The sequence below is a fragment of the Helianthus annuus genome, chromosome 15, assembly GCF_002127325.2.
Source record: "Helianthus annuus cultivar XRQ/B chromosome 15, HanXRQr2.0-SUNRISE, whole genome shotgun sequence".
Lineage (NCBI taxonomy): Eukaryota > Viridiplantae > Streptophyta > Magnoliopsida > Asterales > Asteraceae > Helianthus > Helianthus annuus.
This window is the reverse complement of record NC_035447.2, coordinates 146,909,209-146,918,074: the sequence shown is the minus strand read 5'-3', so window position 1 is coordinate 146,918,074 and position 8,866 is coordinate 146,909,209.

Genomic DNA, 8,866 nt, shown 5'->3' with positions numbered 1-8,866 from the left:
TGAAATCTCAACTTTTCCAATTTTTGATTTCAAATTTTCAGCCCGCAATGGTGGAAAATTTGCATCATCCAATGGCGGCACTGAATTTTCATCTTTTCTTACAATTTGTGGCTCCTCTGACTTTGACGAGTCAGATTCATCACCAGAACTATCACTTGAATTCTTAACAACCCATTTTTGATTGTCAAGCTTCATTTTTCTTTTGTAAGCATTCTTTGAACATTCACCAACCTCAAATTTTGAATTTTTAAAAACTTTAACAGGTTTGGTTGGTGGTTCAATTTCAACCATCTTTTCTTTCAGTTCCTTAGAGACTCCCTGTTTTGTTTGGATTGCCTTTGGACAATTCCTAGCAATATGACCAACTATTTTGCATTGAAAACAAGTTCTCGTCTCTTTCTTCTTCTGTGCAACTTCTTTCTTCATTTTCTCTTGCTTCTTTGCAAGGAATTCTTTGTTTGTTTGCTTCCTGAACACTTGTTCTTTTTCCTCTTCAGATGATTTTCCTGCAACAAAAACAGTTCTTGATTTATAAATGTTTTCATTTTTATGATTTTTAGGTGGAACAAAACCTAAACCTTTCTTTTTGAAATTTCCATTATGGTTTGGTTTCTTTCGATAACCTGAACCAGAACTGTAACCCATTTTCTTGTTTAACCTTTGTTGATCTCTTGAGGTGTAAGTTTTAGGTTTTTCAAAAAGATTTACATCTATTATTTCAGAAATATTAATTTCTGTTAGTTTGAAAACCTTTTTCATTTTAGTTTTAACATCTGTTACTGGAAATTCTTTATCAGAATATAATTTGTCTGAATCATTCAAAGTATATGCAACTTCAAATGTTTCATCATTCAAATTAGATTTTGATAACAGAAATTCTTTATTGTAAACCCGTTTGCCCTTTTTGACTGTTGAACTTGACGTGTCGGACTCAGACTTTGACTCCTCCGCTTAACCTTTTTCCAACACCTGATCGACCACTGTCTTAATTAACTCAGACTCATGATCAGTGTCGGATGATGTGAATGTGACATCAATGTTGTCTGGCAAGTTATCTGCTGACTCAGATTCCCATTTTAAGTTGGTTGCCTTTTTGACTCTTTCTGAATTTGGATTTCGTGGAGAATATCCATTTTCAAGCGGGGGTGGACACTTGTTATAGCTAATACTTTGTTTCTTATCAGAATTCATCTCTTTAGTATCTTCATTTGTTTCAGACTTCTTTTCTACAAATGTCTTTTCTTCAGACTTCTTTTCTCCAGATGTCTTTTCTTCAAATGCCTTCAAGCCTTCTGATATGGGATAAATCCTGTCAATCACATAAAAAGAACATGAGTAACTTTTTAACAATTTATTTACTCTTTCAGTTTCGATTCTCTGAGTTTCCAACTTCTGTTCAAGTTCAACATACATCCCAATATAAAAATTGATCATTTCCTGCTTTATCATGTATACACTATTGAGTGTCTTCATGGTTGTAGCTTGTTCACTGCTTGACTCGTTGTATTGATTCATTGCTTTGTTTAAGACATCATATGATTCTTTCAACTTATTCATGTTGTGGATCAACTCACTGTTTTGCTTCTTCATAATCTCATAGCTATCACAATTCTCAGACACTTTTCTGCAACAGCTTCCTTTTTAATCTCAAACACTGGAATTTCTTTTTCCTGCTTCTTCATCACACGAACCTCTTCTTCATCATTCTTATCTATCTTGGCTCCAGAGTTTAAACGCTTTCTTATTTTTCTGCCCAATAATCATCAGTAGTATATTTTTCACCATTCTCTTTAACTTGAGCAACAAAAGCTTTAGCCTTTAAGATCTCTTTATCCGGACAATAATTGTCCCAGCTAAAATTTTCCTAACTAAAACCTTCTGGTAACCTTTCATCATCTTAATCTATTAGACATTCTTTACTATCAGCTGAAATATATTTGTCCCAACTGAATTATTTTGATGATTTTTCATCATCTTGATTCACCATACAAGCTCTCTTTGATGACTCTTCGATCGCCTTCTTAGCATGTGCAGTTTGTGGTTCCTGTTGTTGATACGTTGTTGAGCAACTTGATGATAAATTACTTTTCGATAGTAATCATTGTTGCTGAATGGATTTTGAGCTCCACTTGCTTCGCGGTCTGTAACACCTCGAATTTTTGTGTCCAATGATGTGTTAACACGTGTCATTTGTTTATACGTGGCATCGATATTAAATAAAGGACTAATTTTGACAAACCTTGAAAGTATATAAATTCGAGGGTTATAAATGTCAACAAGGGTAAATATACTGTATAGTAACCCTAAATAACGCTTGTACCTTCAAACGAATAAATCATAGATCGTACGGAAGCGAAACGCGGAAGAAAGTGAGAGATTACGAGCTACAGGGGTTAACTGTGTCAACATGTTTAATTATACCTCTGAGTGACCCTTTAACGTTCCCAAGGCTTCGTAACAGTATTATACGCTCACTAGAATATACTGTATAAATCCTGCGAAGTTCCGCCTTAAAACGAGAGAGTTATACTCAAATTCGTATGAGAAGGGTTAAAAGCGTCAACAGTGAAAGTTAAGGCTTTCCAAATAATTGATAAACTAACCGGGGACTTAATAATGCGGGTAAATAACACGAGGCCCCTATCGGTAAATAACCGAGGGCCAAACCGCAAAGTTACCCCTTCGAACCCGAAAGGTCAGGTAAATCATTACGAAAGATTTCGTTATTAATTACCAGGATTTCGTAATCATGACAAAAGATTTAAAATTTCTGAATTTATAACCTCTCGCGACCCGCGTGAAGGTTAGGGATAAGTTGAGGCGGGCCGCGAGCTTCCTCTATTACGCGTTTGTTATTTGAATCCCAGGCGACCCGCATTAAAATGGCATGGAACTTCCATGCGGGTCGCGTAAAGCGCCCAGATGCAGAAAGTTGTAACTACTTGCCTTTTGGAGCCTTTGAATGATCAAACACCAATGAATGAGGCATGGGCACCCTACACTTGACCCATATCACTTAGGGACACCTGCCCATGATCCATGATCAAATGTAGACTGAGTTGTGATGATCTTAGGTGCTTTCTTTGGCTATAAATAGCAAACTTATGTGCATAACATTCACACAACTCAAACATAAATCTCTGATCATTCTAAGGAGCTCCCAAGCATCCATCTCTGCTCTATAAGCAAGAAAGAACTTCTGTAAGTCGTTCATAACCATTTTGGTCATACATTTCCATAGATATAGCTTGTAAACACAACCATCGTAACTAACGGTTGTCATTACAATAACTTGCAAATGGTTCAGTCTTATGACGGATCAAAAGTAGTTTTGAGTAGGTAATTATGTGGGTAATAAACCTCTAAAAGGGTTCCCCCTGATCACTACTCTAACTATGTCAAATATCGAGTCAAACGTGCGGTTAAAAAGTCAACAGAAAGCTATTTTAGCGATTTATGCATAATCTGTAATGTACATACTAAGGAACCTGTTTTGATAATCATAAAACATGATAATAAGTATATAAACTTGTTTGCGCTCGTTTGAATCAACCGTTTGCTATATTGAACCGGTTCGGAGCCGAAAGTCGCAAAAGTTTGACTTTTGCTTTGACTTCAGTTCTGACCCGTTTTAGTGAGGTATAGATATGCCTTAGGACTCTCTTAGGACCAGGTCACATGTTGGTATAAACCTTTGTGATCGGTTCATGAGTTATCCGAGTCTTTTGCGCATTTCCGTCATTCGCCTAAAAGTTGACCGTAACGGCCTTTTGAAATTAAAACGAGTATTTCGGACACGTGAACGGACCAGAACATTGCTTATTAAATTATAAGCATGTCCTTAAAGTTTCACGTCAATCCGAGGTCTAGAATGAGAGTTATGCTAAATGGCGCATTTAAAGTAAACTTTAGTAATTAACGGCGCAATTAGCATAACACCTATCTAAACCAAGATTTCGTCACCAAAACTTTTACCCACTGTATTAAAATAATATTTTGGGAATTTTAAAGATTTTTAATAATTTTTACCTCGCTCATAACCTGCGGTTATGGCTACGGTTCGGTAAATACCGAATATGCCCTTTTCGGCCAAAACATGAGTTCTACAAGGTCTTTTGACCCGATTCCAGTTACTACTGATTTTAAATAATAAATAAAGTATTTTAAGCTTTATAAGCTGTTCGGGAAACTCAGATTTCCTGTAGAACTCGAAAAGCTCTTTAAAAGTCTTTAAAATGACCGAAAAGCCCCTACGGGGCATAATATTAACTTAAACTCGTTACGGGCATCACGGGAGGTATCCTACTGATACCACAACCTCTTTAAGGCATATTGACTTAGGAGATAAGCATACGACTCTCATGGTTAACCGTTTCGCCTATTGCGCGCACGGTTCGGCTTATGAAACTAGTTTTCATAAATTAGCCGATACGGGTCAAATTATATAATTTGAACCCCCAAAATCCACGGTGTGAACCATAAACCCATATAAAACAAGTCTCTGAACTTGTTGGGTCAGAATCGCACTCCATTCTCGGTTTTCGCCTTTTCGCGCGATTAAACCATATCTATATATATCGGAACCAACCGGTCTAGGCTACGGCCATTATAACGACTCGTTAGGATTCTAAGAGGTTAATTAAAACCTTCGTTCCAGATTAGGAACCCCAGTAAAAGCTATCGGTGATTTAATCCAAATTAAGGAAATATACTTGCAAAGGTAAATACTTTAACTTATTTCCCCTATATGGGCTTGGGTTACGGTATATTAATACCGCTTGATTGAGCATTATATTCTTCCATCGCTTAGGTGGTTAATTAAATAATATGATCGGCTCATTTAAACAGTTTTGTTTCTTATAAGCCTTTGGGGGGTTTAATGACCGTTGTCCCGGATATCCTTGGCATCATTTTACGAAATGGCCACGACCATCGACATCCCGGTGTAGGCGTACACCCGGTATATATTGTCGACATTAAATTAAAAGACGTAGCCGTTGGTTTTTATACTACGGTTTTACGCAATGTGGTGTGTCTATAAATCTTTAACCCGGCACGACCCGGGCTACTGAACGCATAAAAGAACATGTAAAACGTTCACAAGATTTTATAATAATTTTCCCAAGTTATAAAAGAGTTTGTGCCTTGCGCATTCAAATCAATTTTAATAAACATTTTCAAATGTGTCAGTTGAATGTATTTACCAGTATAAACTGACGTATTTTCCCCAAAAAGATTAAGTGCAGGTACTATATGGAATAGGCTGGTATAGGCGTCCTAAGCATCGTATATAGTCTCGCAAACTCGATGCTGCATCTGAATGAACAATATTTATTACTTTTTGATCCGCTGTGGATATATTCAACTTCTGTAATACATTTGACATTACAACCAGAGGTTGAAGTTTATATATTTATCTTAAGCTTCCGCTGTGCATTTATATAATTGTGTGGTTTGACTATATTGTTGCCAACTACGTCACGGTAATCCCCCACCGGGCCCACTGGTGATACACGTGGAAATCGGGGTGTGACAGGTTGGTATCAGAGCCAACATTGAGTGAATTAAACACTACCCTATTGTGTTTAATCTCAATGACACAATTTGCACATACTTGAGTCTAGACAATAACTTAGGACAAATTCGGATTGATACTCCTTTTTGTCTTTATTTCCAATTCGATTTTTAATAAGTTTTGGAGCAGGAAAATGCCACCTGTTATATTCCGAGGAAGAGGAAGAGGAAGAGGAAGAAGAGGCAGAGGAGAAGTCGTGACACATCACGATAACGAAGCTGGACCATCTGGTACAAGACATCCTTCGATGACACGGAGCGAAGAGCCACAACGACGAAGAGATCTTTACGAACCCGCGAGGCATTCCACTTCGCACAGCTCGACGCCATCCTACCGGCACTCTTTTGGACCAAACTCAGAAAATGATCCCAACAACCCACAACCTTCCTTCATACCTCTACAACGTTCGGTATCGCACCGAAATTACGACGACCCTACTCCTTACTACATAGGTCAGTTTAATCCAGCTGACTACATACAGGAACCTTCAGGTTTTGTTCCACTAGGGCCACAAGATCATTTCTCCGAGGACCATATGGATGAAGATACTGATCCAACTGAACCTGCGCGTGGTACGCCCACGCATCCGATAGAAGTCTCTGATGGGTCATCCTTCCATGGCACGCCCTATCAAGGACCTGACAGTTTCCAAGCGATGTTTGACCGACATGAGTGGTACTACACGCCACCTCAACAGACATCTCAACAACCGCGACATCCACAGGATCCCTCTGAGGATTCACGCTTTGAGGCAGTTACGCCACCACCTCCGCCACCGGCGCAACCAGTAATACCTGATCCGCCAAGGCGTAGGAGGACAAATGCTCGTATGTCTACACGAGGAGGAGGGGGTATCCACTTCAGCACTCCTCGACATTCTAGTAGTAGCCACTATCCGCCACTACAAGAAGAAGGACCTTCAAGTCCTATACAGGAGGCAAACTCCGCACCAGCTGCGCAAAATTCGCCACCATTTGGGTATGACCAACCCATACCTGCTTACACGGGTCCAACGGCTTACAACCCGTTCGAACCATCACATGCACAATACAACTACGGCTATGAGCGCGACCCATATGTGGTGTCGGCAAGATATAATGCGCGCTACCCTGACGGAGCACATGGAAACATGGGACCCCCGGACTACTCAGCTCATGGGTATCCAATACCTCCCAGACCTCCAGCTCCGCATCAAGCGCCACAACCACGTTTCTCTCCTCCTGAACAGGAAGAGATACTCCATCGACTAGATCGTGTAGAGAGAGAGTTCGAGGAAGAAAAGAAAAGCCACCGGGGATTTCTCAAAGGCTTGGCAAACCTACTAAAGGGCAAAAAGAAGAAACGTGACCATTAGCCCTTAATAGTTGTACGAATGTAATTTCTACTTTGAAATAAGTCCCTGTGTGGACAAGTTATCGTATTTCAGTCCCTACGTGGACTTATCTTTAGTCCTTGTATGGACATTTATCCTATGTCAGTCCCTACGTGGACTTATCTTTTAGTCCTTACATGGACACCTATCTTGTATTAGTCCCTGCGTGGACTTGTCACTTATTTTTAAAACCTCTATGGAGGTATGTACTTTTTGAAAGACCCGTTTAGGGCAATATGTAATTATATTTGAGATTATGGAATGTATGTTATGAGTTTTGTTTTAATATGTATAAAATAAATCAAAACCATTCCTTTTATATTGATCTGCCTAGATAAAGAATCTTAAAAGGTGAAACCTAGCTTGGTGTCTTTTAAGATCCAGTCAAGATGGTACGACCTAATTGAAAAGATTCTGATTCCCTGTTAACCTCTGTACGCATGTTGGCAATCATGGCAGATGTGATTCGTTAAAAAAAATCACGCACGTCATTCTTATACAATAATCCTTTAAGGATTTCAAAACCCAACTAATGATTTATAAATCGTGGGTTAAATCACCAATGAAGGTGATCAATCTTATTTAAACATCCATTAGTGATGTAGTGCCTACGGGCCAGTATTATAAAAAAAACATCCATTAGTGATGTAGTGCCTACGGGCCAACCTTATTAAAACATCCATTAGAGATGTAGTGCCTACGGGCCAACCATATTAAAACATCCATTAGAGGTGTAGTGCCTATGGGCCGTAATAATTGTCTTATAACGACAAAAGGCAGTGGTGGTCTATGACTCCCTGTCAGAAAGAGATAAAAGAACTACGGTTCAAATCTCTATGCCTTTGATTCTCTGGAATCTCGGCTAAAATTATAAAACATCCTCGTGATTAGGCTTTATGCCACCAATACTATTTATATAGCTGAAATAGGATATATTCAAATCCTAATATGTAATGAAATAATAAGTTAACCAAATATGGTCTCTGTACCATGGTTGACAAATTGTCATAAAAGACAATTATATAATAAATCTCCTGAATAAAATTTTGTTATCTTCTGTAACAGATTCAAGTTACAATGGCGGATCCCAACGGAGAGAATAGCCATACTAATGAAGATGACTACGACAATACGCCAGTGCAATTGACAGGTGCACAACTGAAGGCTCTGATTGACAATGCTGTTCAGGCAGCTCTTGACCGTCAATATACTGAGTCCCAAGGCAGAACCGTGTCAAAACCACCCTCTAAACCAAAGACACACTCCAAACCACCCTCTCAACCCAAGAAAGATGACGACAAACACTCGTCCACTGAGAACAGCGTTCATCGCGATAGAGAATATACTGATGCATCAAATGCTAAGGGTTGCACTTACAAGTATTTTGTATCTTGTAAGCCCCGGGAATTTACAGGGGAGAAAGGTGCTGTGGATTGCATCACCTGGCTAGATGAGATGGACACTATAGTGGACATCAGCGGGTGTGCAGCGAGGGATGTGGTGAAATATGTGTCCCAGTCATTTAAGGGCGAGGCCCTGGCAAGGTGGAGGGCGTTGGTGCAGGCATCGGGTAAGTCTGCTTTGTACAAGATGACATGGGAGGAATTTATTGCTCTCATTAAGGAAAACTACTGCCCTCAGCATGAGGTTGAGAAGATCGAGGCTGACTTTGTGTCACTGGTGATGACGAACCTGGACTGCCAGGCATATTTGACGAGCTTCAATACGATGTCTCGCCTAGTCCCATACCTTGTGACACCAGAACCCCGAAGAATTGCACGTTTCATTGGGGGCTTGGAGCCTGCGATAAAGGCGAGTGTAAAGGCCTCTCGGCCGACGACCTTCACGTCAGTTACTGACCTCTCCTTGTCTCTCACCTTAGACGCTGTCCGTCTAAGGACACTAAGGAACAAGGAGGC